The sequence below is a fragment of the Erithacus rubecula genome (assembly GCF_903797595.1).
Source record: "Erithacus rubecula genome assembly, chromosome: 1".
In the NCBI taxonomy this organism is placed as follows: domain Eukaryota; kingdom Metazoa; phylum Chordata; class Aves; order Passeriformes; family Muscicapidae; genus Erithacus; species Erithacus rubecula.
The window spans coordinates 110113897-110140075 of record NC_136658.1 but is presented as its reverse complement, the minus strand read 5'-3'; the positions used below and the strand labels follow the sequence as shown (position 1 = coordinate 110140075).

General features: G+C 45.3%; 1 protein-coding gene and 1 long non-coding RNA gene across 3 annotated transcripts in view; one reads left to right on the top strand and one right to left on the bottom strand.

Annotated features, from left to right (window-relative positions):
• Nucleotides 1-1288: 1288 nt before the first annotated feature.
• LOC306805416 lies at nucleotides 1289-7508 on the bottom strand. The gene is made up of 3 exons (XR_013775195.1): nucleotides 7112-7508; nucleotides 5688-5804; nucleotides 1289-1942 (listed from the first exon to the last, which is right to left on the bottom strand). It is a non-coding gene; the product is annotated as an uncharacterized lncRNA (long non-coding RNA).
• Nucleotides 7509-7720: 212 nt separating this feature from the next.
• DYRK1A (dual specificity tyrosine phosphorylation regulated kinase 1A) overlaps nucleotides 7721-26179 on the top strand; it is a 69027-nt gene continuing 50568 nt past the window's right edge. Inside the window, exon 1 of one of the 2 annotated variants that reach the window (XM_079312403.1) lies at nucleotides 7721-7786. The gene's annotated coding sequence lies outside the window, so the exon portion shown is untranslated. Of the gene's footprint in view, nucleotides 7787-7865; nucleotides 8305-26179 lie in introns of those variants that run through there. The other variant, XM_079312402.1, reaches the window with a different exon arrangement.

Sequence of the window (26179 nt, the reverse complement as noted above, 5' to 3'; positions counted from 1 at the left end):
ATGTTCTGCTTGAAATTTGGGTTCAGTCCAGTTTCACCTATTTGAGGTAATCCCTTTCAAAAACTGCTCTGTCAATATATCAAAATTCAGTGGAGGTTTATTGTGAAAAGACAAGTTGGAGGAGGGAAAAACAATGGGATTGAAGTGATTTTTCAGCTTTTGTTTTTCAGAACTGGGTTTTCTAAACCAAGAGAGAAACTTTCTGTGCTGGGAACATGAGTGCTGTGTGTCCTGCTCCAGGATGTGAGGCTCAGGAGAGGATATTTTAATGGAAAGAGATCTAAAATCATCATCAAATTCAATTCTATTCATCAAGCTGATGGGATCTGCACACACAGATATCCAACACCTGGAGTTATGGGAATTTCATTGTCAGAAAGGATTTATGGGCAGAGCACAGCAGTGGTTTGGTGCAGCCCCTGCCTCAGAGAGTTTCTTGTGCAGCTTTGAAATCTTTTCCATCTCCACAGATTTGCCAACTTTACCAAGGCCACTGGACAACTTCAAACCTGACAGATTTCTTGGGAAACAATTGAAGTGTTTATGAAATACCACTTCAACAAGGAACACAGTTCATCATTGTGCTACCAGTGTCTGCCAATTGTCCCCAGTTTAAACCCATTTTTTAATATTCCTTATATCAGAGTATCATAGATCCCAGAATGGTTTAGGTTGGAAGGGACATTAAAAACCATCCAAGTGCCACCCCTGCCATGGTGACACCTCCCACTGTCCCAGGCTGCTCCAGCCCCAGTGTCCAACCTGGCCCTGGGCACTGCCACAGCTGCTCTGGGCACCCTCACCAATCATTCCTGATATCCCATAATCCTACTTTGTGTCACTTTGCAGCCATTCCCTGTGTCCTGTCAGTTCTTTATGGTCCTTCCCAACCCAAACCAGATCCTGGGATTCTACCCAAATTTATTTTTGGGACCCTTTGTAAAGTTTCCTGAAAGCCAGGAGTTCTCCATGGTTGTTTTTAAGCTCATTTCTGCAGCTGGGAGTCAGACAGTGAACAGGGAACTCTGAAGCTCCTTTAAAAGGCTGGGGATGGAGCAGTTTCAGATTGGTGCCCACAGTGGGGCTGTGTCCCCTCCAGGGTTTCAGGCAGCCTGGAGAAGCTGCCCTGGGAATGCTGCAGGGACATCCCTGCCCTGGGAGCACAGCCCTGCCCTGCAGTTATTTTGGGAGCTCCATCCTGCCAGGGCTGGTCCCTCTGGAATTTCAGCAGGGATCTCAGCAGAAGGTCAGCACTGAGCTTGCCTTGCCAGCTCCCTGGAATAGCTCACAGAGGGGAAATGCAGGCCCCAAAAACAGTGCCCTACAAAAGAGGAGTGCTGGCCCACAGAGCAATTAGCCTAAATTAGTGATGCCTCAGAAGAGCTCCAGGGCCTGGCAGTGGGGACACCTGGGGAGCTGGGGCTGAAATGCACCTCACAGGGAGCTGAGGTACACACAGCTCCTCTGGCTTATGTGCACAGCACAAAATACAAACTCTTTATTCTGGGTTAATAATTCAGAGTGCATCACCCCTTGATTAGACCCTCAGCTCTTGCAATGGTTTTTTATTCCTCACATTGCTCAGCCACCTCTGACAGCCCCACCTTGGGCAGAGGGGGTGAATAAAGAGATTCAGAGCAATTCTGGAAGCTGGTGCTGTGTGGAAAATTGATCCTGGCTAATCCCTAAACCATCTCTCACTTTGGGAAAAGCTGAACCTGAACATCAGGAAGAACTTTCCTGTGCAGTGACTGAGCACTGGACTCCTCTGGGCAACCTGTGCCAGATCCACACAACCCTCATAGTAAAGAACTTTCTTGTCATCTCTAATTTAAATTTACTCTTTTTCAGAATAAGGCAAATTCCTCCTTGTCCCATCACTCCATGCTCTTGTAAAAAGTTTCTCTCCATCTTTCTTCTGAACTGGGATGGGATGGAGGATCTGGGAAGGAAAAATGAACAGACAACAAAGCATTCCTGCTTCTACTGCTTCTTCTACTGAAGAATGACTTCTTAGCCTAATGAAGCTCCAGAAGTGACAATTTTAGAAAAAAACTTTTAAAATCCATCACAATTTCTTTTTCTTAGCTTGCAGGAGGTTAATCAAGTGGACATCAAGCAGAACATACTTCTAAGAACTTTTTTTGCATGGATTTATGTCAGGATACCACAAATATCAAGGTCTGGAATTTCAAGAACAAACTTCCTGTGGAAGCTGCACAAGGAGCCTTCTCCTGACACAAGAACCAAGTTTTCATTTTGGCCAGCAAAGACTCCAATCCTGCTGCACAAGAGAGCAGGGAACTGGTATTGAGAAGGGAAGGGGCCAGTGAAGGAGCTGATTTTAATGGAACTGAGGGCAGTTTTTGACTCTTCCAGGAATTCCAAAGAGAAGCAAAAGCTGGGCATTGAACAGGTGTGGATCCAATGTTGCAGTCAGCAGAACCAAAGATTTTTAAAGAGCCATGGATTGTACTGTTCCTTTGGGATGTGAGGGGAACTTTATGATTAAATTAACCTGTTTGTTTTTCATATTTTTTTAATGCAAGGAAGACAGATTCCTCTAAAAGTTGGAAATTGAGGGTGTAAAGAAGCTCTTAGATGGGAAATACTTTGTAGCATTTGATTTACCAAGGTTTTAAGGAATCACAAATTTTTAGAGTGTGTGATTTCTGTTCTGTACTTCCACAAATGTATTTATCATGGAAAGTGGTCTTAGGAAGACTTCTGGGATACAACTTCCAAGGATGCATTTCCCTAGGATAACTAACACAGCCTTTTTCCTGGAGACTTCTTCCCCAGAAAATTCCATGGTTTTGGGGAAGGATTCTCACAGAATCACTGAGTTTGGAGAAGATCTCCAAAAGCTCATCAAGTCCCAGCTGTGCCCATCCCACCTTGTCCCCACCCAGAGCTCTGAGTGCCACCTCCAGGTGCCACCTGCAGGGATGGGCACTGCCAACCTCCCTGGGCAGCCCCTGCCAGTACTTAACAACCATTTCTATGAAAAAAAAAAAATCCTCCTGATATCCAGAAATTCCTACCTGATGTTTTAAACCAGAAAAGAAACTTTTCATACTCAGGAGTGTGATTCTCACCATGAGTGTGAAAGCAAGGAACACAATTCCAGAGAGTATCAGGGAGAACTCAGGGAGAAGCACTTTTTTTTTTTTATTTTTATTTTTTGGGGGGAACAAGCTTCATCCAGCAGCAATTGCAGGAGCTGCTGGCCCAGAGGTGTGCCAGCCTACACACAGTGCAGCTCTGGCTGTCAATCCAGAGCTGGTACTATCCAAGCAGGTTCTGATGATGACTCAAAAGCTGATCTATCTCCATCCCAATGGGTTACCATGGCAACCCCTCTGGCCTAAAAAGAGCTGGACCACATTAGTTACTTAGCAGCACCTTTTTGACAGGCGAAACACAAGCTGCTCCCTCCAGATGATGGTTTCATTTGGAACTGAGGCTGTCTGGGAGCTGCCATGGTGCTCTGGGAAATCATGGAGGAGAATTTCTACTGGGACTTCACTTGGAGTTGGGATCCAGCACCAAAGGAATTGAGCTGTGTGGTGCTTTGCTGGAGACATACAACAGCAGAATGTTGTTTCTGTTTGATGATGGAATTCTTCCTGAAGAGTTTCCAGCTTGGGTCTGGTGACCTAAGAAGGGCAATCTTACAGCAGGATACAGAGGATTTATTGGAATTGCTGCTGGTCCAGCACAGCATCTACATCAAAACTTGTACCCAAAGTACAAATATTAAGCCCTGGAAAAGTCAGGGTGCCCATGGCTGCTGTGAAGGAAGCCTGGAGTTCAGGCAGAGATAGAAATGCTCCAGAAGGAAAACTGCAGGGCTACAAGGGCAGGTTGGATCAGGGAATGAAACCTTCCAGAGCACACAGTGATGAGGCAAAGGGGCCCCTCTACTCTGTGCAGGAAGGCTGAAGAGGAGAAAAATGGGACATATTACCCATAATCACACTCCACTACCACAGAATCATCGTTTGGTTCAAAAGGGACATTAAAAACCATCCAGTGCCACCCCTGCCATGGGCAGGGACACCTTCCACTGCCCCAGGGTCCTCAGCCTGGAGAAAAGGTTGTGTGGAGACCTCACAGCACCTTCCAGAGTATGAAGGGGCTGCAGGGAAGTTGGAGAGGGACAATTCATCAGGAACTGATGAATTCAAACTGAAACAGGGGGATTTAGGTTAGGTATATGAAGAAGGTGGGCAGGGCTGCCCCTGGATCCCTGGCAGTGAGGGGTGCTTTCTGCTCTCTGAGGGGTGTCTCTTAGGAAGAGAAACCCAAATATTTCTTACAAGCCTGACCACTAATTTATATAGAATGTACACAAACTCCTGTTTTCAAGTCCTGCAAACCTACTCCAGGTGGTTTGTGGTGGAGAGTTAACAGTATTTCTTGTCTTAGCAGTCCCTCCCTTCCTAAAGAAAATAAAAAAAGAGTAAGATTTGATAATTTTTGATAAGCAAGAACTTGGATTTCCTTCATCTAGGTCACAACTTTGCAAAGTTCCCAGGTGAGGCAGGATTCTGGTGGAATCCCAGCCTGGAGGATCCCAAACCTGAGCCCTAAACCTCCAGCACAGAACACAAGTTCAGTTCCTGACAACCCTTTCCATGAAAAAATTCCTCCTGATGTCCAAGCTGAACCTCCCTTTGCTTTTTAATGAAATGGATATTAAAGAGAACAATTTTGTACAAGAGAAGAACCATGCAGGTTATTCATTATCCAAATAAGATTAACAAAAAGACCCAGTTGTTTGTGCTGGAAAATAATGTTTTAACAAGATGCCATCACCATTTAAAGGACAGTTTATCTCTGCCCAAGGAGCCAGAGCTTGGGTACAGCCAGCAAAATAAAAGTAGAGGATGACTGAGCAAATGCACAAAGTTTTGAAAACTCTGTAGTATTTTTAAGTGTTTGCAAAAAACCTTCAAAACCTGACAAAACCCCCCAAACCCCAGAAGTTACAGTAATGCAGTGAACAGTGTAACAAATTTCTGTGAGTTTTGTAGTTACCTGCACTGAGCAACAGAGAAACTATTCTGGCACTGCAGACACACAGACCAGAATGAGATTTTAGATTGGAAAAAATTCCCAGGGGATGCCCCCTCCCTGCTCCTCTCTGAGATTGGAGCTGTCCTTCCTGACAGAGGTTGGCCTTTGAGACCTTGGAATTGTCCATGCTGGAAGAGCCCTCCAGGACCATCCAGTGGCACCCCAGTGCCACCAGCATCACCCCAGCCCTGTCCCCAAGGGCCACATCCAGCCTGTGCTGAGCACTGCCCCAGACAGTGACTGCAAACCTCCCTGGGCAGCTCATCCCAATCCTGACCACTCTGCCAGGGGAATTTTCTTTCCCAATCTCCACCCTGAGCCTGCCCTGCTGCAATTTGAGGCCATTTCCTCTGCTCCTTTCCCTGCCCCTCCTGTCAGGGAGCTGTGCAGAGCCACAAGGTCCCCCCGAGCCTCCTTTTCTCCAGGCTCAGCCCCTTCCCAGCTCTTTCAAGTGTTGCTTTCCACATCTCACATTCAGAGTCAAAATCACCTCCAAGTGACCTCAAATCTTTCTGGGGCTGAGGGGAATGAGAAAGAACCATCATGGTTCTCCCAAGCACCTCCCATAGCTGCAAGGTGCAATTCCATAGATAATTTCAACTCACCTAACACCTCACTGTCACTCCTGGGCTGGTGCCATGATTCCCCTGCTCTTCCCTGTGTCTGCAGGGGGACTTGTCACAAGGGACTGGGGCAACAAAACAAACAGGAATGGCCTTAAGCTGAAAAGAAAAAGAGGTTTAGATGAGATATCAGGGAGAAATCCTTCCCTGGGAGGGTAGTGAGGCCCTGGCACAGAATTGCCAGAGCAGCTGTGGCTGCCCCTGGATCCCTGGAATGTTCAGTTCCAGGCTGGACACTGGGGCTGGAGCAATGGGACAGTGGGAGGTGTCCCCATGGCAGGGGTGGCACTGGGTGGGATTTTATGTCCTTTCCAACCCAAACCACTCTGGGATTCTGTGATCACACAATTTAAGTCAAATTTTGAACACGTCATTTATTTGGGGGGCTTTAGATGTGGCTGCATCCATCTGCCAATCATTGACTGCTTATTTCCACCTTTTAAGCCAAGATTAAAAAAAAAAAAAAAAATTAAAACGGAAGAAAAAGCAAATGGAACAAGTAACATGTCCTAATTTCTCCAAGGAGGCTGGCTGGGAACTGAAATGACTAGATTAAAGTATCACACGTCAGAATTATAGTATTAGATAAAGGCCAGACTCTACTTTTTGATCTTTGTGGGCATTCCAGAAATTAAAAAAAAACCAAAAAACAAAAATCCCAAAAAAACATTAAAAAAACCCCCTGTCACAGATTTAGGCTGGAAGCACCAATCCAGCAGTTCTGAGGGGAAAGGAGCCTTCAGTCAGCAGCTTGAGGCTCCCACACTGGGATACTTCAGTGCATATTTTAACTCATTTTTTGGGAAATATATTGATTTTTTGAGGAGGATGAGGAAGACCCCTGGATCCAATTCCCAGGGGAAAAGGGCATTTTATTCTGTAATTCCCTCAGCACCTCAAGGCTCCCATACCAACCTGCTTTTAGTGCATTTTTTAAAAATTTGGGGAAATATATGGATTTTCAGAGGGAGATGAGAAGGATCCCTGTATACACTTTTGAGGGGAAAGGAGCTTTGACTCAGCAGCTTGGTGCTCCCACACCTAATTCACTTCTGGGGAAATATTTTTCTGAGGAGAATTAGAAAAAAATCACTGGAAGGAATTCCAAGGTGAAAGGAGCCTTCCTTCAGCAGCTCAAGGCTCCCACACCGGGTGATTTTTAGTGCGTTTCTTAACTTGTTCTTGGGGAATATATTGATTTTCTGAGGGGACGACAAAGACCCCTGAATGCAATTCTGAGGGGAAAAAATCCTTCTAGAATCCTGTAACTCTCCCAGCACCTCGGGGCTCCCACACCGGACTTTTTAGGACAATCCCAATTGGTTTTTAAGGGGTAATATATTTTAAGCGGATCGAGAAAAGACACAATTTCGAGGGGAGCAGAGCCTTCCCTCAGTGCCTCCTACCGCAGCTACTTCCAGTGCGTTTTTTGAATGGTTTCTCCAGAACGCGTCGCTTTCCGAGGGGGCCGAGCCCGGCCCCGTCCCTCCCCACAGGCGGCGGGCGGGAAGCGCCGGCGGGCTCAGCCCCGCGCCCCCTGCGGGCCGGGCCGGGGCCGCCACCGCCGGGTCTCCCCTTCATCCCCGGGAATGGCGGCCGCTCCCCCTTCCCCGCCCCGCCGGGGCCATCCCGGCCCGCAGCGCCGCCGCCACCGTCACACGCCGGGCACGGATAGGGAAGGAGGGGGAAGGAGCCGTTGCCATGGCGAGCGCGGCCCGCCCTTGCCTCCCCACACGTCAGCGCCGTCTCCCGCCCGGCCGCGGCTGATTGACAGTTGCCACGGCAACAGGCTCGCCCCCGCCGCCATTTTGTCAGTTGGGTTTTTTTTTTTTAAATTTGAAAAATTATTTAAGAATTAAAAGAAAATAAAATAATAGTAAAAAAGCAAGAGCAAAGAGCTCATTTTCCGTCAGAATATCGGGGGTTATTTTTTTAAGTTTTTTTTTTTTTCTTTTTCTTCTTCCGACCTCCACCGCGAAAGGAAAAGGAAAAGAAGGGACGCAAAAAAAAGTGCGCTGCGAGGGTCCCGTCGGGGATGCGCGGCCCGGCTTGAGGCGGCGGCGGTGCGGGAAGCGAAGCCGGTTCGTGAGGAAGAAGGGAGGGAGGGAGGGAAGGAGGAGCGGGCGGGGAGGGAGGGAGGGGGAGGAGGTAGCGGCTGGCAGGCGGGGGAGGGAGGGAGGGAGCGAGGAGTTCCCGGGGGCTCGGTACGGCGCTGCGCTTCCCCCCATCCCCTCCTCCTCCTCCTCCTTCTCCTCCTCCTCCTCCTCCTCCCGCTCCTCCCGCTCCCCCCGCCGCTGTCCCCGCGCTCCCGGCCGGGGCTCAGGCCGCCGATCGCAGCCGAGCCGAGGCGAGGCCGAGCCGCCGCCGGGCGCTGCGCAGGTTTGGACCGCGCGCCATTTTGTGAGGGCAGCGAACAGCCAGAGCCCGGCCGGGGAGCCGCCGGGCCGCCCGGGCTCCCCTTCCCACCGCGGGCACAGCCGCGGCCCGAGGGAGGAGGAGGCGCCGCCGCCGCCGAGGCCCCCGGGGAAGAGCGGGAGGACGCGCCCGGCGCTCGCCCCGCGGAGGGAGAGGCCTCGCCCCGGGAGAAGCCGCCGCACGGGTGAGTGAGACGCCGCACCGCGGGACGAGCCGGGGCCGCCTCGCCCGGGCCCGCGGCGGAGGGGCCGCAGCGCTCCGCTGCCATCTTAGAGCGGGAGCGGCGGCAGGGCCGGGATTCATCCCCGCCCGCCCCTCCGCAGCCCGCGGCCTTTTTCCCCTTGGAGCGCGGCTGTGGCTTCCCGGGCCTTGGGAGCGGCGATGGAGGAAGGGAGCTCGCCCGGAGCCTCTCGGTGTTATGCGCAACGCCCTGCGGTGGGCGGGTGCGAGGGCTCGGGCCGGGCTGGCGGCGAGCAGGGCGGCAGGACTTGGAGCATCACCTGTTGTAGGGGAGGATTGGGATACCCCGGCACCTGTGAGGGGCCGGTGGGGCGGGTGGGGAAGGTGGAGGGAGATGGGGAAGGAGTTACCTGAGCGAGGTGCCTGTCATCCCTCCGGTGGGGGTGGGGAGGAGGAGGGAGCAGCGTTGGGAATGGGCACAGGGACACGCAGGGACACACGGGCACAGGGACAGACAGGGACACACGGGCACTCCCCGGGCAGCTGGTGCAGGCACCGTCCCTGGAGGGCTGTAAGGAAAGGCTGGACGTGCCTCTGGGTGCCATGGGCTGCTTGACAAGGTTGGACTCGATGATCTCGGAGGTCTTCTCCATCATGAATGATTCCCCGATTCCATATTTTAGTAGCTGGCCGCAGCCTTCCAGGCGTTCAGCTTTGTGTTGCTGGGGGGATTGGGGCTCTCCTCGGCTGCACTGGGTGCTCCTCTCGACTGGCCACAGTTCCCTCCCGCCGCCGCCGGCTCACAAAACGCATTTAAAACTCCTGGAATTCGAAATTTAGAAATTGGCGTGGTTTTGAATCTCAGTCGGCTTTGAAGTTTTGGGTTTAGCCAGTCCAAAGACCAGGGGTTCTTTGATCACGTCTCTGTATTGCTGCTGTTACTTAGTTCTCCTGTTACTCCGCAGCTATCGGGGGAAATAAACATTTATTGTTATTTAAAATCAACAAAGACAAAATAACCGACTCCAAAATAAATCGACAGTTGTGTTTTTTGACAACCATCCTGGTTGAATCCGAATGAGAGTGTGCTGTTAACTTTTGCCACTGAGGTGGATGGAGTTTCATGGGGGCCTAGATTTGTACAAGTTAACAACTTTTTTTTTTTTTTTTTATTATCTTCTTGCAACTTCCTTACCTTTTCCTCAAGAATGGTGTGTGAATTTGAAGAACACATAGATGATATCTGGTGATTAATTAGCAAACATTTAGTTTCAGGTAGTATTTAATTCTCTGCCTGTAACCAAGCAGAATTTAACTTCCCTCCTTGGAATAGTCTGTAACCCTAAAAAGTTTTGGTAAACTTGTTTCTTTCTCCACGCCCCCCTCCCCCCAACCTCTATAGGTTGGATATTTTTGGAAAATTAATTATACTTTATAGAATTAGAATAATAACACTGAAAATAACTCTGAGCTAGTATTTGTTAACTATTATCTATATATATTTGGCGTGTGTATATATAGATACTTTTGTAGGCTACGCTTCGTGTTTTTGGTTTACATGAATTATTTAGAACTAGACTTTTTATTTGCAGTCTGAAGTAGAATATGTGTGTGAAGTGTTAAATTTACATTTTCTGCTGTGAATTAAAAATTCCATCCAAGTTTATGAAGCTCATTGAGTTGAATTCATGGCTTTGGAATATTCCTTGGGTGAAGCAAGTAGATCTTGTTCAAAATTGAAAAGCCAGCGGGGTTTTCTTAAGCCAGCAGGGCAATAGGTCAAGAGTTTGATATTGTTTCAGGCTCTCAGGTAGGGCTGGTTACAGCAGCAGCGAGTGTTACAGTTCCTGCATCAATACTCGGGTGAATTTAGGATTTGTCATTGGCATCCCCTCCCCCGCCGCTGGACAGTGACAAGGATAATTTTACCTGGTAGCAGCCAAGAGTTCTCCCTTTCCCTGCCGATTTATGGGCAGGATTCCCTTGCTGGTGTGGAACAAGGAGGGACTCCCCGGGAATGGATGGATCCCCTTTGCAAGTCTGGTCAGCAAACTGGTCGATAGTTTAAACAAAGTAGCAGAACGCCATCGGTGTCCGGGAAAAAACTGTGCCTTGGCCGAGCTTTTCAAGTGACATTTAATTAGGACAGACTTGCTTACATGTGCCACATCTTAAAGTCATGTTTGAAACTGGACCACCTGCTCAGATGGTATGTGAAAAGAATAAACACACCAAAACAGAGCCTTGATTTGCCATGCAGGCACTTCCCAGCTTCATCTGAGCTCACATGGCTGCTGATTTGAAGGCTAAAACCTACTGCTACCAAAAAAAGCACTTTTTGTTGCTCTAATTAGATCACCTTTTGGGAATTCCTCTTAAAACCTGTTCATGTCAGGTGTTTTTAAGCCTGGCTCTGGGGTGCAGGTTGGAAGTTGTGGTGACAGTTTGTGTTTTTGAGTGAGAATTGCAGCCTAGGATCTGTTAAGTCTTTCCATGGTCATTTTGAATGCCATTTGGAAAGCTGTTCTCCACATTGAAGTACAAAACTTTCTGATATCTTTATGTGATGGGAGTTGTATAACTTCAGAAATCCTTCTGTAAATAGTTCTGTTGTTGTAGAATAGGATTATTTACAGAGAACTGCTGCTTTTGTCTTTATAACTGAGTACAATACATTATTTGTTGAGTTTACAGTTTCATCTTTTCTTTACTAAGAGGTTGGTAAGAAATACATTTCCACAAAAATTATGTAACAACTTTCTGTCTGCTCAGACTCTGATGTTTATGCAGTGAGAGTTTTTTTTTTTTGTTCTTAAGACTATTTGAAATAATACCAAAAATTTCTTTGAGTGAACTGCTTTTCTTGTGAGCTTCTGAGGGGGAGAAAGAATTAATCAGGAGAAGGGGAATTGCTCTCCCTTTCCTTCCTCACCTCCATGGGTCCTTCAAGAGGAGGTTTATGGGAACTGTAGTTTTTGGATGGCTTAAAAACACCAGAGAAACTTTGGAAAATGAGGAATTGTTACTTCCACAAAGACATTTTCCATATGTGGAGTTCTCCAGTGCTGGCTCTTCAAGGTGACACAATATACCAATAGAATTGCAGTGATTATCCATTGTTTTGTCCATCTTTTCCTCTTTTGGGGAAGGAAGGTAAAATTCTGCATCTGAATGACTGGAAAAATAACTGGACTGCTTTTGCTGGTACCAATGGATTTCATTCTTTAGAACAGGGCTCTGGTATGGCTCACTTTGAATAGCATTGACTTTATCATCTGCTTAATTCTTCCAAAATGTCCTGTCCTGCTGATTTTCAGGGAGAATCCCCACTGAAGGGCCAGGGAAATGTGGGAGACAATTCCCAGTCAGCTCTGCCTTCATCCACACAGTGGGAAAACTCTGGTGCTGTATGAAAACAGAAAAATCACTGAAATCCCAGCTCTGAATTTTGGAAAAGCAGGCAAATGGTTCTGGAACTGACCCACCACGAGCTGACACCTATTTGTAAATATTCTCCATGCAAAGTTTCCAGGGTCAGGGTGGTACCAAGTACCTGAAAGTGAAACTGAGTAAATGAAAGTACAATTAAGTGTCAGTTTTGTTCCAGCTGTGAGAGACCAAGCTTTCAATTGATGTTACATAAAGTTCCAAAGCCTCCTAGTATTCTTTTTTTTCCCCCTCTTTCCTTTTCCCCCAGAGGCAAATAAAAATAGACTGTGTTGTGAGTCAGTTAAAGGAATAGTTAATAATACATTAATACCTCTTTGTGTTGAAAAGTTTCCTCTTTCTTTTTAGTAACTGTTTGGATGGTGAAATAAGAGAGGGATGGAAATGTATAAATTAATTTCTGATGGCAGAATCATTCCTTCAAAAATAATGGGAAAAAAAATTAGACTGAATTTTGTTGAGTTATTGGAAAAAAAAGTCAAACTAGTAGGATGACTAGTTCACAAAAGCATAAGTAAATAATTTTAATGATTAAATTGAACTTGCCAGTGAAACTTTCAAAACCTAGTGTCCCAAAAACCTGTTGTTCACTGGTTTTGTGGTTTCCTGACTGCAAACACATTTTATTCCAAATCCCCTTTCTCTGTAGGTGTTCAGCTCATGATTTGTGCTTCTGTGAACTCCATAAATTGCTAATAACTCATTTACTGTGGTCCTGTTGGGACATCCAGCATCTCCTCTGTAGAGGGAGCAATTTTGTGCCCCTGGTATCAGTTTGAGTTAAAACTCAAAGAAGAGATTAAAAGTGGAGAGAAATGTTGTCAGGGAAGTGAATGTGTTGGTACTTCTGGTCACTGTGAGTTCCCTCACACTGATCTCTGCCCTGTCTGGTTGTAGCTACAGCTTTTTCTCTACTTACAGCTGTATAACCACATATATTCTTCTTTTTAAATGTAGTTTTAACAGGACTTAGAAATTAAATACATAGAGGGGGTGTGTGTGGTCCCAGCCAAATCAGCTTCCATGCACTCTTTCAAACTCTGATTGATACTGGAAGCTCAGTAACTTTCCAGGATCATGTCTGATTTTGGCTTCTTTATTGTTATTCTTTCCAACTTGTGGATAATTAAGCATTAATGTAATGCTGTGCCAGAGTTAGTGTTTGAAATACATTGATTTCTTTGTTAATGTTAGGAGATCTTGGTAGTTTTCTTTTCTATACAGGTTACTCAGAAATATGACAAAACACTGGGTCAGTGTTGTGGAATAACAGCTTAATGCACATTTTTCACCATCATCAGATGTTCCTAAGCTTAGAATTGTGTGCTCTTGTACTCAGGGTGACTTTCTGTCAATGTCAGAGTGTGCCTTCAGAACTGAGATTGTTGTGGCAGGCCCTGGGCAGGAAAAGGAGCATTCCTGCAAATGCTGGATCTGTGTGTGATTGTACCTATGGATCTCTGTCTTCCTAATAAAATCAGATTTTTCATGCAATCACAGAATGGTTTGGGTTAGAAGGGGCCTTAAAGCCCATCCAGTGCCACCCCTGCCATGGCAGGGACACCTCCCACTGTCCCAGGCTGCTCCAACCTGGCCTGGGGCACTGCCAGGGATCCAGGGGCAGCCACCCTGTGCCAGCCCTGCCCACCCTCCCAGGGCACAATTCCTGCTCAGTATCCCATCAAAACCTAGTCTGAAGCCATTCCCTGTGTCTGTCCCTCCATTCCCTGTGTCTGTCCCTCCATTCCCTGTGTCTGTCCCTCCACTCCCTGTGTCTGTCCCTCCATTCCCTGTGTCTGTCCCTCCATTCCCTGTGTCTGTCCCTCCATTCCCTGTGTCCTGTCCCTCCATTCCCTGTGTCCTGTCCCTCCATTCCCTGTGTCCTGTCCCTCCATTCCCTGTGTCTGTCCCTCCATTCCCTGTGTCTGTCCCTCCATTCCCTGTGTCTGTCCCTCCATTCCCTGTGTCTGTCCCTCCATTCCCTGTGTCTGTCCCTCCATTCCCTGTGTCCTGTCCCTCCATTCCCTGTGTCTGTCCCTCCATTCCCTGTGTCTGTCCCTCCATTCCCTGTGTCTGTCCCTCCATCCCTTGGGAATTGTCTCTCTCCATGTTTCCTGCAGCTCCTTCAGGCCCTGCAAGGCCACACTGAGCTCAGCCAAAGCTTCTCCTGTGCAGGTGAACAATCCCAGCTGTGCCAGCCTTTCCTGCCAGCAGAGCTGCTCCATCCTCTGCTCATCCTGCTGCCTCCTCTGGGCTCTGCAGCAGCTCCAGGGCTGGGGCAGCTCTGCAGGTGGGGTCACAGGGACAGAATTCTCTCTTTCCCAGCCTAGCACATGATGGGTTCTGAGTTAAGAACACACTGAGCTTCTCAGCAAGCAGCAGCCCCAGTGCTGCTCCCAGGGCTGCTCTCCATCCATGCCCCAGCCAGCCTGGATGTGCTTGGGATTCCCTGTGCCAGCTGCAGCCCTTTGGCTCCTGGCCTTGACTCCTTGAGCTCCTCACAGCCCCACACAGTGGCTGCCCCTTGTCCCTTGCTGAGGGTGCTGTGGCTCCCACTGGCTCTGTCTGTTAAACTCTGGCTGAAGTCAAGCTCTAACCAAAGGCTCCAAACTTTCCTGGCTCTTTGCCCCAAAATCAGAGGCAGTAGTAGGTGCAGCTCTGGGTAATAGTAACTACCCTGCAACTACCCAGTTACTACAGCTTCACTTGGAATGACTCTTGCAGCTCCTCAGACTTCTGTGGTGTCTTATTATTATTGAGATTTATTAATTATAAATTTAATTATAAAGCTTAAATTTGAAGTGAATTGATGTCTTTTGTGAACTATCTCTACTAGAGGCAGCATCACAAATGTGTCAGTTGGAGTCTGAGTGAAAAGAGTATAAGAGACTTAAAGTTTTTATAAGGACAATTAAGAATTGCCTGAGTTTGTGTTGTATTAATGAGAGATCTTTCTCAGGATCTGATTTCTGTTTTGGTTTGTGTTTACAACATGGAGTAAGTATTGTTTCTTTCTGTGTCAGATTTCCTGACTGGGAGATCCCTGTCCATTCCTCAGGTGCTGCTCTGCAGAATTTCTAGGACAGCCTTGGGGAAATCCTTGTGTTTGTGGTTTGGGTTTTCTTCTGTGCATAAAAAGGTTGTGAGTTATGATAATTATTGTAATTTGATAGTCTGTTGTACAAAGGCTAATGATAGAAGGTCTGAAACTCCTAATCTGGAGGTGTGAATGAGAATCATTTCTCTGCTCTGGCCCTTCAGGAAGGTTGATCCTTTGTCCTTGTGGGGTTGATCTGGGGATGTTCTCAGCTGTGCTTTGCAGTGTCCATGTGAGCCTTGCACAACATTCTCTGACCCATCACAACATTCATTTATGTATCTCTGTGGAGTTAAATTAACCAGAGTCATGTTCACAGCATGGACATTTTAAAACTTTATGAGCTTTGTGTTGAAACCTTGAGAAATCCAGGAGTACAGGTGGAGACAGATGGAGCCCAGGCTCTGCACTGCCTTCCTTGGTGCTTCTTGACAGCTCTGACTGCTTTGGGTCTCTCTGGAGTCCAGAGCACTTTGCTCCATGTGATGGGCACCAGAAATGCCTTTTTCCTCTAAGGAACCATTAGAATTGGACCCAGATTTCTCCAAGTAGGTTTGAAGGTACCTAATGCCCATTTACTTGATTACTGCCACACAGCAAACCCAAACCCAAGTTTTTGCTAGAATATTTCCATTTAATTAATTGCAGAAGCCAATGAAGCAAGGAAAACCAGTTGGCCAGGTTGTGGTGTTATCAAGTTCTCTCTTCTGAAGCCTAGTTTAAAAACCCCACTTTTTTCCTCTTCTTATTATGCAAAGAAAGAGTTGTATAACTATTGTATAATGGTTGTATTACACCTGCATAAAGCAAGTGTTTAATCCAGTTTTCTGCTGGATGTTCTTAATCAGCACCCAGTTATTTCAAGAAATGAGAAAACAAATTCTCTTTACAGTCCAAAAAGTTCCAATGTTGCATCTTGAAATCACCCCCTCCTGCAAAACTTACAAAAAATGCCACTTCAATGGAACAGATGATTTCCAAGCCTGTTTCAGTTTAACTGCTGTTCTAATGAAGTGAAATGTAAAAGATGGAGTGCCACAGCCCCACCGAGCAGGAGGGAATGTCCAGATGTGACAAAGTGACATTTTCTGAGGGCTGCTGCCAGCTTTGGGAACACCAGAGGGAGATGAGCAGTGACCTCTGGGCAGGCTGGGCCCTGGCTCTGTGGGGCTTTGATTCCACAGCACAAACCCCAATCCCAGTCAGCTCTAAATGCTTTTCAAAAATCTGAACATGAAGGAAACACCACATTGGAATATTCATGTCATTAAATCTCCTCCTGGTACTGAGAAGTTCATGGTAGGTTCATGTTCTGAGGCACAGGTGGTTTTCTGTCTTGGTTTTTTTTTTTCCTTTCTTTTATTCCCCCTTTTCTGTCCAGTGCAATACTTTTAGTTCTTATTTCTTTTTTTTTTTTTAAATCAGGAACCTGTTCTGATTGAGATCAGCCAATATTTTTGTGTGTGTGTGACAAAGATTTCCTCAGTTTATTTTTGCTGTCCTTCAATGTGTGTTTCCAAAATCTGCTAAGAGAGTGGGGGGACATAACTGACCTTCCTCATGTCATTCCTCATTTTTTAGATATTTATCACTGTTTTTTTCTACCTCAGAAATATAATCCTAAACCTGCATTGTATAACCCAATATTCTGTGATGGCCTCACTCTTTTGTTAAAATTTTGAGTCTTGTAGTTCCTACCTAATGTTATTGAAATGTGAGAATGTGATTATTTCTATACAAGACTTTGAATATGGGATGAAGAATTTAATGGTCAAACTCCTATATTTGGAAAAAAGTCCCCTGGTATTTTTTGATACAGGTTTCTTTAACTGTTTTGCTGTTTTTTTCTTCCTCTGGACCACTGCTACTTTAAAAAACAAATCTTTAATTTTCATCTTTGCATGATTTTTGTTTGCATGAAACAAAAGAATCTGAGGGCTGTGGTTTGAGGTGAGGTTGAAACTCAAGATACATTTTCAGCAATCACAGAGTGGGCCCAGAATGCAATTTCTAAGTTTTGTTTTAGTCATTATGTGTGTTCTGAAACCTCTGAACCCCCAACCTGACAGTGCCAAATACATAAACTTCCTTGATGTACTTGAGAAAACAGGTCTGGATTATATTGCAGAGGTTGGAAGAATGATCTCCCTCCCAACATTTCAGTCTTGCCTGTCTCTGTGGAGTTACACTCAACTTTATTCATTATTTCCATCAAAATTCCCAAACTAAGTCAAGCACTCAGGCACTGATAAAAATGGGAGGATTCTCTCTTGCTTTTGGTGGTCTGAAGTATCTTTTATTATGGAGTAAATATATAAATATAGAAATTTAATTTTTTAATTTATCACTGTCCAGACCCTGCACTTGCTTTTAGATTTGAGACTTTCTCATGACACATTTTAATATCTGAATCAAATAAATTTTAATGGTTTTTTTCAGTGTCCCATGAAAGTTTTTCAGTATTGTGATCTAACATACAGAAAAACCAAATTTTCTGTATCCTTTTGACAGCCTGACCTAAGGCACTGTGCTCCTGGATTTTGGGATGAAGGGAGGGAATTCAGGGATCTCTGGCAGCTTGTAGAGCTTTGTGTGCTTTCCATGCACACAGCATGAGATCAAGAACTTCCTGATGCTCTCCAGCAAGGAGTGAAAGCCAAAAAGTGAAATGATAGCCTAGAGTCACCCTGTGAGTGCCCAAAATCACCTGGTGAGTGCCCAAAATCACCCAATAAGTGCCCAAAATCACCCAATAAATGCCCAGAATCACCCAGTGAGTGCCCAGAGTCACCTGGTGAGCACCCAAAATCACCTGGTCAGTGCCCAAAGTTACTTGGTGAGTGCCCAAAATCACCTGGTCAGTGCCCAGAGTCACTGGTGAGTGCCCAAAATTATTTGGTGGGTGTCCAAAATCACCTGGTCAGTGCCCAAAATCATTTGGTGGATGCCCAAAGTCACCTGGTCAGTGCCCAAAATCACCCAATGAGTGCCCAAAATTACCCAGTGAGTGCCCAAAGTCACTTAGTGAGCACCCAAAATCACCTGGTCAGTGCCCAAAGTCACCTATGAGTGCCCAAAGTTACTTGGTGAGTGCCCAAAATTACCTGTGAGCCCCCAAAGTCACCTGGTGAGCACCCAAAATCACCTGATCAGTGCCCAAAATCACCTGATCAGTGCCCAAAGTCACCTGGTCAGTGCCCAAAATCACCTATGAGTGCCCAAAGTTACTTGGTGAGTGCCCAGAATTACCTGTGAGCACCCAAAGTCACCTGGTCAGTGCCCAAAATCACCTAGTCAGTGCCCAAAATCATCTGGTCAGTGCCCATAGTTACTTGGTGAGTGCCCAAAATCACCTGGTGAGCACCCAGAGTCACCTGGTGAGCACCCAGAGTCACCTGGTGAGCACCCAGAGTCACTGGTGAAGTCCCAGAGTCACTGGTGAAGTCCCAGAGTCACTGGTGAAGTCCCAGAGTCACTGGTGGTGCAGGGTGGAGCTGAGCTGAAGGGTTTCTGTCTCTGCTGCTTTAATAGCAGGATGCTCTTTGCACTTGCAGTTTCATTTGCCTGGAGTTTGTATTCTGAGTGCTCTGTAACTTGGAGAAACAGCCTCTTAAGGTTGGAGAGTGACTCAGCACATCCACACAGAGGTCTGCTCAAGGAATTTAGGATTTGCTTGGAAATTTGAGGGAATGAGGGTTTGAACTAATTTTTACCAAATGGAGTTTGTCTTTAAAAAATAAAAAAAAAAGCTGATTTTTATTTTGCAACCTCTTTTCCCATTTCATGCAGATACCTCAATTTTGGGCAAAGTGGTGGGGTATTTCAGAAAATGGTATCATTTTGGGATAGCTGGATGGACTGAGTGGGGTTTTTTTTTGTGTGCTCTCCTCCTGGTGCACATGAGAAGCATCTGTGCAATGGATATATGTGAATTTCAATGGATTTGGAGTTTATACAAGTTGTTTCACATGGAAAGGGGAGGAGGCCTTAAGGAGTGACCAGTTTGGGGAACACAGAGTTACCTGTGCTCTGTCCACTGGGTGTGTGACCCACCTTTTTCTGTGCTTGAGTTTGCTTGGATTTTAGAGGGAAAATTAGTTAAATGTTTTAAATTAAACTATTTAAAAATAATGTGTTCTAGTTTCAGCTGTCCAAACTTGTGACAGAGTCTGAGACACTGCTGGGAGTTCTGGCAGTGGAGGGGAGCAGAGTAACTGGTGCTGGGGAATAAAGCTTGGAATTGTTGGTCTTTGGGTGAAAATTGAGAAGACTTCATTATCTCTTTTTCATCCAGATCAGTCTTCTAGAATGAGATAAGGCCATAGGCTGGTACATAATTGCAGTGCTGAGAGGGTGCTGAAGGGCAGCACAGCAAGAACAGGATATTCAGAGAAAAACACAAGCAACATTGATTTTCTCCCTTTTTCCTTCCACCCACCCAGATGTGTCCATGTTTTCCTGGAGCTGGTGAAAATGACCTTACTCTCCCCAAACCTGTACCTATGCCCAATTTGAAATAATTGACACAAAAGAAGCATCAAGATGAAAAGAAAGAATTGGTTTTGTGTTTCATCTAGGAGAGGTGAGGGCCAACATTAATTTAATGATATTCCAAGTGTTGACAAACTGATGGGAAGTTCCTGCACAGGAAAACACTTGGAGGGAAATTGTTGGAAGAGTTGTGCTGAGGCAAAGAGTGCAAGCAGGAGTTCTTTGAAGGCAGTGACCCCTTGAGCAGCTCCCACCTGCTTTGTGCTGGCACAGCTGTTTGTCAGCCCTGCAGTGAATCAGGCTTGCAGGGTGAGTTGGCTGAAGTCAAGAATTTATTTTATATTTTCTATCGGGGTGTGTGTGGGAATCGGGTTACGCTGCAGCAGCTCGGGTCCAACGTGGGATGGGCTGTGAGCAGAGACAGCCTCTGGCAGCACTGGCACTGCATGGAGAGCACCATTCCCAGCAATTCTTGCCACCCCTCCTCTGGTAAATCATCCTCTGTCAGTCTCTGTCCTCTCTGCCTCTGTGACTTTTCTGTCTCAAACTTGGAGCTCTGTGCTTGTTCCTGCTCGGATGTGTGAATCCCAGCACAGCCTTCACTTGGGAATCACTTCTGGTCCAGCTCTCCTCATGCTTCTCTTCTTTTTCTTTTTTTTTTTTTTTTCTTTCTTTTTCTTCCTCTTTTCTTGTTTTCTTTTCCCTTCTGCTCCTCCTCGAGTTTTTCCTCACCTTTTTAACAATTTTCTAACTTCTGCTTCTGCCCTTTTTCTCCCAGGTCATTGCCAGCATCTCTCTTACTGTAATGTGCTCTGTAGCTTATTCTTTCTCATTTCTCTTCCCCAATAGGAAAAAAAAAATCCCCATTTTAAACACTAAAACCTCTTAAGAAACTCCAGATTTGCAGTTTTCTGTGCATCCCCCCCAAAACATGACCACAAACCAATACAACAGGTTTCTTCTCTTTCTCATTCACTTTTGAATTTTCACTTGAATTCTGTATTGCCTTAAGATAGACATGCACACACAAAACGTATTTTTCCATTTTGGACAAACTGAAAGATGAATTGAAGTTCCCCAAGTTAACTTCTGAGAAAAGGTATTTGCACTGTGTAAGCTGTGAGCAGAACCTACTGATACCAGATGCTGAACTGTGCAGTAAAGATGCTTTGTTTCTTAATTCCTGTTCTACAAAGGAGACATATAAAATATTTCTGTTCCATACAATCACCAGCTGGGCCAGTTATGTTAAAAACCAGCCCAGACTTTTTTGGAAATTCCATGCTTGCTTGTCCTCTTAAATAGGTGAACAGTTTCACCTCCATGTATTCAGAAATACAATATTTTAGCCCAAATTATTTAAATCTTGTTGATCATTATTTACCTGTTAGTTGAGAAAGTAGAGTGAAGTGCTGTAATATCTGAATCCATCCATTAGAATGTCCATCCATATTTTAACAATTCAAAGTAACTTCAAATAAAACTGGAAAATTGGGCTATACACTTGCTCTTTATAGCAGGAAAAATGCAGTGGAATTTTTCTGCCCATGCCCTTTGCTTCTCTGAGTTTTTGGGTGGACAGGAGCATGGGAAGTACCCAGCAAGACCTGCTTTCTCCATGCCAAATGGGATTGACAACATCTTTGGAATTCTTCTATAACAATAAACATAAGTGAGTGTGAATTACAATGGTTGTCTTCAGAGATGTTCAGTGGTTCCCTCTTAGTTAGTAAATAAAATTACTGCTCATAAATGCTGCATCTCTGGTGACTTGCAGCTTGTCTGATGATTTTCTTTCTTAATTTTCTTAATCCCTTTGAGCAGTTTTCCAGTGAACTCTGTCCATCCTGTGTTTTGTTTCACAGCTGAAGATCTGTCTTGTGCTGAACAACGTGGCACTGCTCAGTTCAGGAGTAGTTGTTTTTCCTTAGGCACAGAATTCTGTAGCTGCTCTGGTGTTTGGTGCTTGTCTTCCCCCTTCCATCCCCTTCTTTGGTATCCCATGGCACTTTTCCTGAATTTCCCCTAAATTTCTCTTTTCCCTGAGTTGCTTTGTGTTGACTGTCCGTGAAATATTCCAGATAAAAATGTCTGAGCAAAACAGGGCAAGTTCCAGGCCATGGCTGCTGGATCAGAGAATTACAGAATAATTTGGAAAATGGTTGGGAAAGCCCTCCCAGCCCAGGCAGTCCCAGCTGTGCCCACCTTGTCCCCACCCAGAGCTCTGAGTGCCACCTCCAGGTGCCACCTGCAGGGATGGGCACTGCAAACCCCCCTGGGCATCCCCTGGAGTGTGTCAGAGCACACCTGTTCAGCTATGGGAACAGGATCAAAAGTTCCCTTTTTCCATGTGCTCTTTCCTAAAAAGCACAGCACATCACTCCATGGAATACACCAGCTCAGTATCCTTAGTGCAAAAGTAAAGAAAAGATCTGCTGGAAATGTGCCTTTGTTTTGGAGTATTTCCATCCATCCCAAGCTATTCTTGGGAGTGTGAACTTCACTGGGACACTAAAAGTTTTCTTTCCTTTTTTATTTCCTGGATACTTTGGACTTGGTGATCCTGAGTGCTCTTTGGAGTGCTGTAAGGACAGGATTTGAGTGCCTTTTTTTTTTTTTTTTTTTTTTTTTTCTTCAATTAATCTTCATTTCCTTCCTACAACCTGCCTTATTAGTACCATTTTAGGAATTTTTATCAGAGAAAAAAGTGCTACAGGAAACCAAATTTCTCTGGTAAGCCCCTTATCAACTTCTGATTCTGACAGAGATACTGTTATTTAATAAAAATTGTATAGTCTTACCATGACCTCTTGTTGGATTCCTGAAGCTCAGAAAATCATTGTTTTCCATATTAATAAGCAGGAGGTAATAAACTTCTGGGGGTGATTGGCAATCAGTTCACTTGAAAGAGTGTCATGGCTTTTTTTGGTCATTGAAGGCTTTATAAATGATGAATTCTTTTTTGGTATCCATATGTGGATGAAGGCTTGATGAGGAATTCATCAACTAAGAAATTTAGGTGCATATCAGATTATAATTAGTACATTCTAATCTTATTTTTTTAACATTGAAGACAGTGGCTTTGTCTAGGAGAACCAATATTCTGGATTCTCCAATGAGCTACCAGTAACTGTATTTTTGGGGGTAAATGTTTGATGAAATCTCTATTCAGTGTGACAAGAAATGCACCCAGTGTCTGTACTGGCTTTTCTCCCTTGCATCCTCATGCTTTTATCACTTGGATAGGATGCCTGAATTACTCCTCTGGATTATAATACCACTTAAAAAGGAGGAATTTGCAGCTTATTACCTCCCCCTGCCTGTATCCCAGTATACCTTGGGATATACCAAGATTTGCTTTAATATTATGCTTAACAGCAGGGATGGATGGAGGCTGAAAAGATAATGCAACAAGACCTTGGAATTGTGAGTCTGTGAAAGGTGTTTTGACTCCATCCCCAGATGATAGGAGAATTTCCTGAAGTTGGTTAGTTTATCTCTTTCTTCAGTGAGAGTTTTCTAGGTCAGCGGTTCCTTACCCGGGGAATAAGGCCATGGCAAATGTGCTACAGATGGAACATAAACCCATCCTGAATGATGGCAACTTAACAAATATTATCCCAGGGATGATTCATATTTAGTGAAAAACGTTTGGAGCTGACAGGGATGTGTGTTCTGAGAAATGGAAGGGCTTGGAATGAACAGTGTGAGGAAAATGTGGGAGCTTTATTTATTCATGTCTTTCATGTACAGCCAATCTCCCCCTCTGCTCTTGTGAGATCCCACCTGGAATGCTGCTTCCAGCTCTGGGGACCCCCAGCATCAGGGTGTGGAGCTGCTGGAGGGAACCCAGAGGAGGGATGAAGATGGTCTGAGCCCCTCTGCTCTGGGACCTGGGGCTGCAGGAGAGAAGCTGGAGGGAGAGCTCAGAGCCCCTGGCAGGGCCTGAAGGGATCCAGGAGAGCTGGAGAGGGACTGGGGACAAGGCAGGGAGGGACAGGGCACAGGGAGTGGCTTCAGAGTAGGATTTGATGGGATATTGGGAATTAGGAATTCCCTGGGAGTGACTGGGATGGAATTCCCAGATTTGCTGTGGCTGCCCCTGGATCCCTGGAATGTTCAGTTCCAGGTTGGACACTGGGGCTGGAGCAATGGGACAGTGGGAGGTGTCCCTGCCATGGCTCTGGAGGAGCTTTCAGGTCCCTTCCAAGCCAAGAATGGCAGGAGTGTCAGTCAGGCTGAGCTGTGGGGCTGTGCAGAGCCAGCAGGAAGGTGTGGCCAGGGCTGGGCAGTGCCAGGGGTGCCTCAGGAAGGGCTCTGGGAGCAGCAGCCAGAGCAGCATCACCTTGGGCTTTTGGGAAACTTCAGCCTCAAATGATTTTAATGAAATAATTCTGTTTATTCCCATGGAGTTGAATGCATCTGATTGTCTTGGAGCCTGAACCTGACCACTGTCAGTTTTCAAAGCTGATGAACTTCATAGGAACTGCTGTTTCAAAGTGAGTTGAGCAAGGATTTTAAACCTGGTGCTTCTATCCTGACATATCTGGAGCTGCTGTGGTGTTTTCCAGGTTAAAAGGAGCTGGAAGAGCAGTTGGAGAGGACCCAGCTATGTCTGTCCAGTCCAGATCTGAATAATGAAAGGTGGTGGCATTGCAGTTGTCAGTGGGACAGCATTTAAACAGCAGTTCCTGGTGTGTTTGTAATGGTCCAAAAAGTACTTTAAAATGTTCACAAACCTATATATATGGCTAAAAAAAAATCCACTAACCCAAAATCTTATGAATTAGCACCATTTCTATACAGAGGCAGCCAGCAGTTACACCTTGGTGTGATTGGTTTTGTGCATTTGGTTATTTTATTGTGGCTTTTGTTTGTTTTTTTTTTAATTTGAGAGACTAAATCTGTGCATATCTCCATGTATTAAAATACTTTGGAAACTTTCAAGATTAAAGGTGCTGCTGTACCAGGACAACAAACATCTACATTGGAAATAAGTAACTTTAAATCTTTGAGAACAATGCCAGAACTTCTTCTGCCAAAATGGAGCTGGAGAAGTAATTTTATTTCATTTAAACATGGGATAGCAGCTGCACAGACTCTTCATACATATATAAAGTATTTCTGTGTGTTGTGGTCTGAGTAAGGTTGATTTTGATTTTTCCAGCTCTACTCCTGAATGAAAAAGTTCAGGTGGCTGCACCTGAGTCCCCTCCCTTGCCAGATCTCTGAGAGAGCTCAGTTTGTAAATAAAGAATACAACAAAAAATGGAAGTGCTAATAGTGACTACTGAATGGAAGAACAATCAGCTGTAGTAATATCAAGGTTGTACTAAAAATCTGTAAATTGAGTGGTTTGGCCACGTTCTGTGGAAACTTGAGGCAGCTTTAGGTGTTCCTGTAATTCTTCTTCTTTTATGGCTCAGAAATTCAGGGAGAAGTAGGAAGGTTGTGCTCCCTTGAGACTTCTGGGTCTGAAGTTCTGAAGTGATGAATGCAGGGCATGTTTGGCTTTGCATTTCTCAAGTTCTTTTCCCAACCACAAGGAACAGAAACAGTTTTTGTACCTGGAATGATTGGCCTTGTTGAGGACATCAATAGGAAAAAAAATACCTGCAGGAAAATCTCAGCTCTGCAAGACATTTTATATTCCTCTGGAATAATGGCCAACCCTCATGTAGCTTCCACTTTGGAATATGAATTTATTCCCATGCTGCTGATATTGCAGGGGATGGGCAATTCCAGCTGTCTTTGCCTTTTGTTTGGTGGAGGGAGGGGAATGCAAATCCAGTGGTTTGACTTTTGTCTGACTCTATTAAGTGGGTGGAAAAAAGAGCCACTCCTTCCTGTAATTGGAGGTTCCTTATAAGGTCAGTGGACTGAAAATATTTGAAGTTTGTGCTTCTAAAATTAATATTTTTAGTCAGTGAGTAAGTATCAAAAGCATCAGATGCAAATTATCTAAAAAATCTCAAGTATTTCAGTCTTTATTGTGGGGCTTTTCTTCCCCTCCTCTCCCCTCCACTGTGCCAGTTTAATTCTTCCTAAAACCACAGGTTTTATTCTGGGCTTCACATGAATTAATGAATATTTAAAAAAACAAATCCTGACTTCTCTGGCTGGATGGGTCAGTTATAAATTTACAATTTCAGTTCCTTCAGACACCTGGGAAGCAGTACATGTTTAGAAGTGATGCATTTCATGAACAGACTGTAAAAATTGTATATTATAAACAAATGGTGTGTTACAAATCAAGTATTTCTGAATTAATCCTGGTGTGACACCTCTGCTCTATGGGTGATAAAATCACCCTTGGTTGTATTTTAGGTGCATTTGAGGGTATTTTGGCAGCACCACTGGCCTGCACATCTGCAGTGGCCCAGTTTAGAGGACTGAACTGGGATTAATAATCATGGATTTTCCTTGGATTTTCCCAGTGCAGTTTGCTGAGTGCCCCTGTCCCATTGCAGCAGTGGCAAGGGCTGAGGCTGCTTCAGTTCTGCTGCTGTTGGAAGAAATCCCTGCTCTGCTGCAACTGCAGTTCTGCCTGTGCCAGGTCTGAAATTGGGTGAGAAACTCTGATTTCAGCAAAGCTGCTTTCACACCTCACCCAGGGCTCCTTGCAGCACGTGGTGTAAATTTAGCATGAGAGTGGAACCAGTCATTCACAGCATCTTCTTTCCAGAGGAACCAGTGCTTTGTGGAACTCCAAAAATCATTTGCAGCACACACACAAAAAAAAAGAAAAAAAAAAATCATGGTTGGGTATGTTTTGGTTGAGCATCTCACAAGTCCTGATGTGGAAACTCCCCAGTGCACATTGCAGCTCCTCAGGAGGATGAGG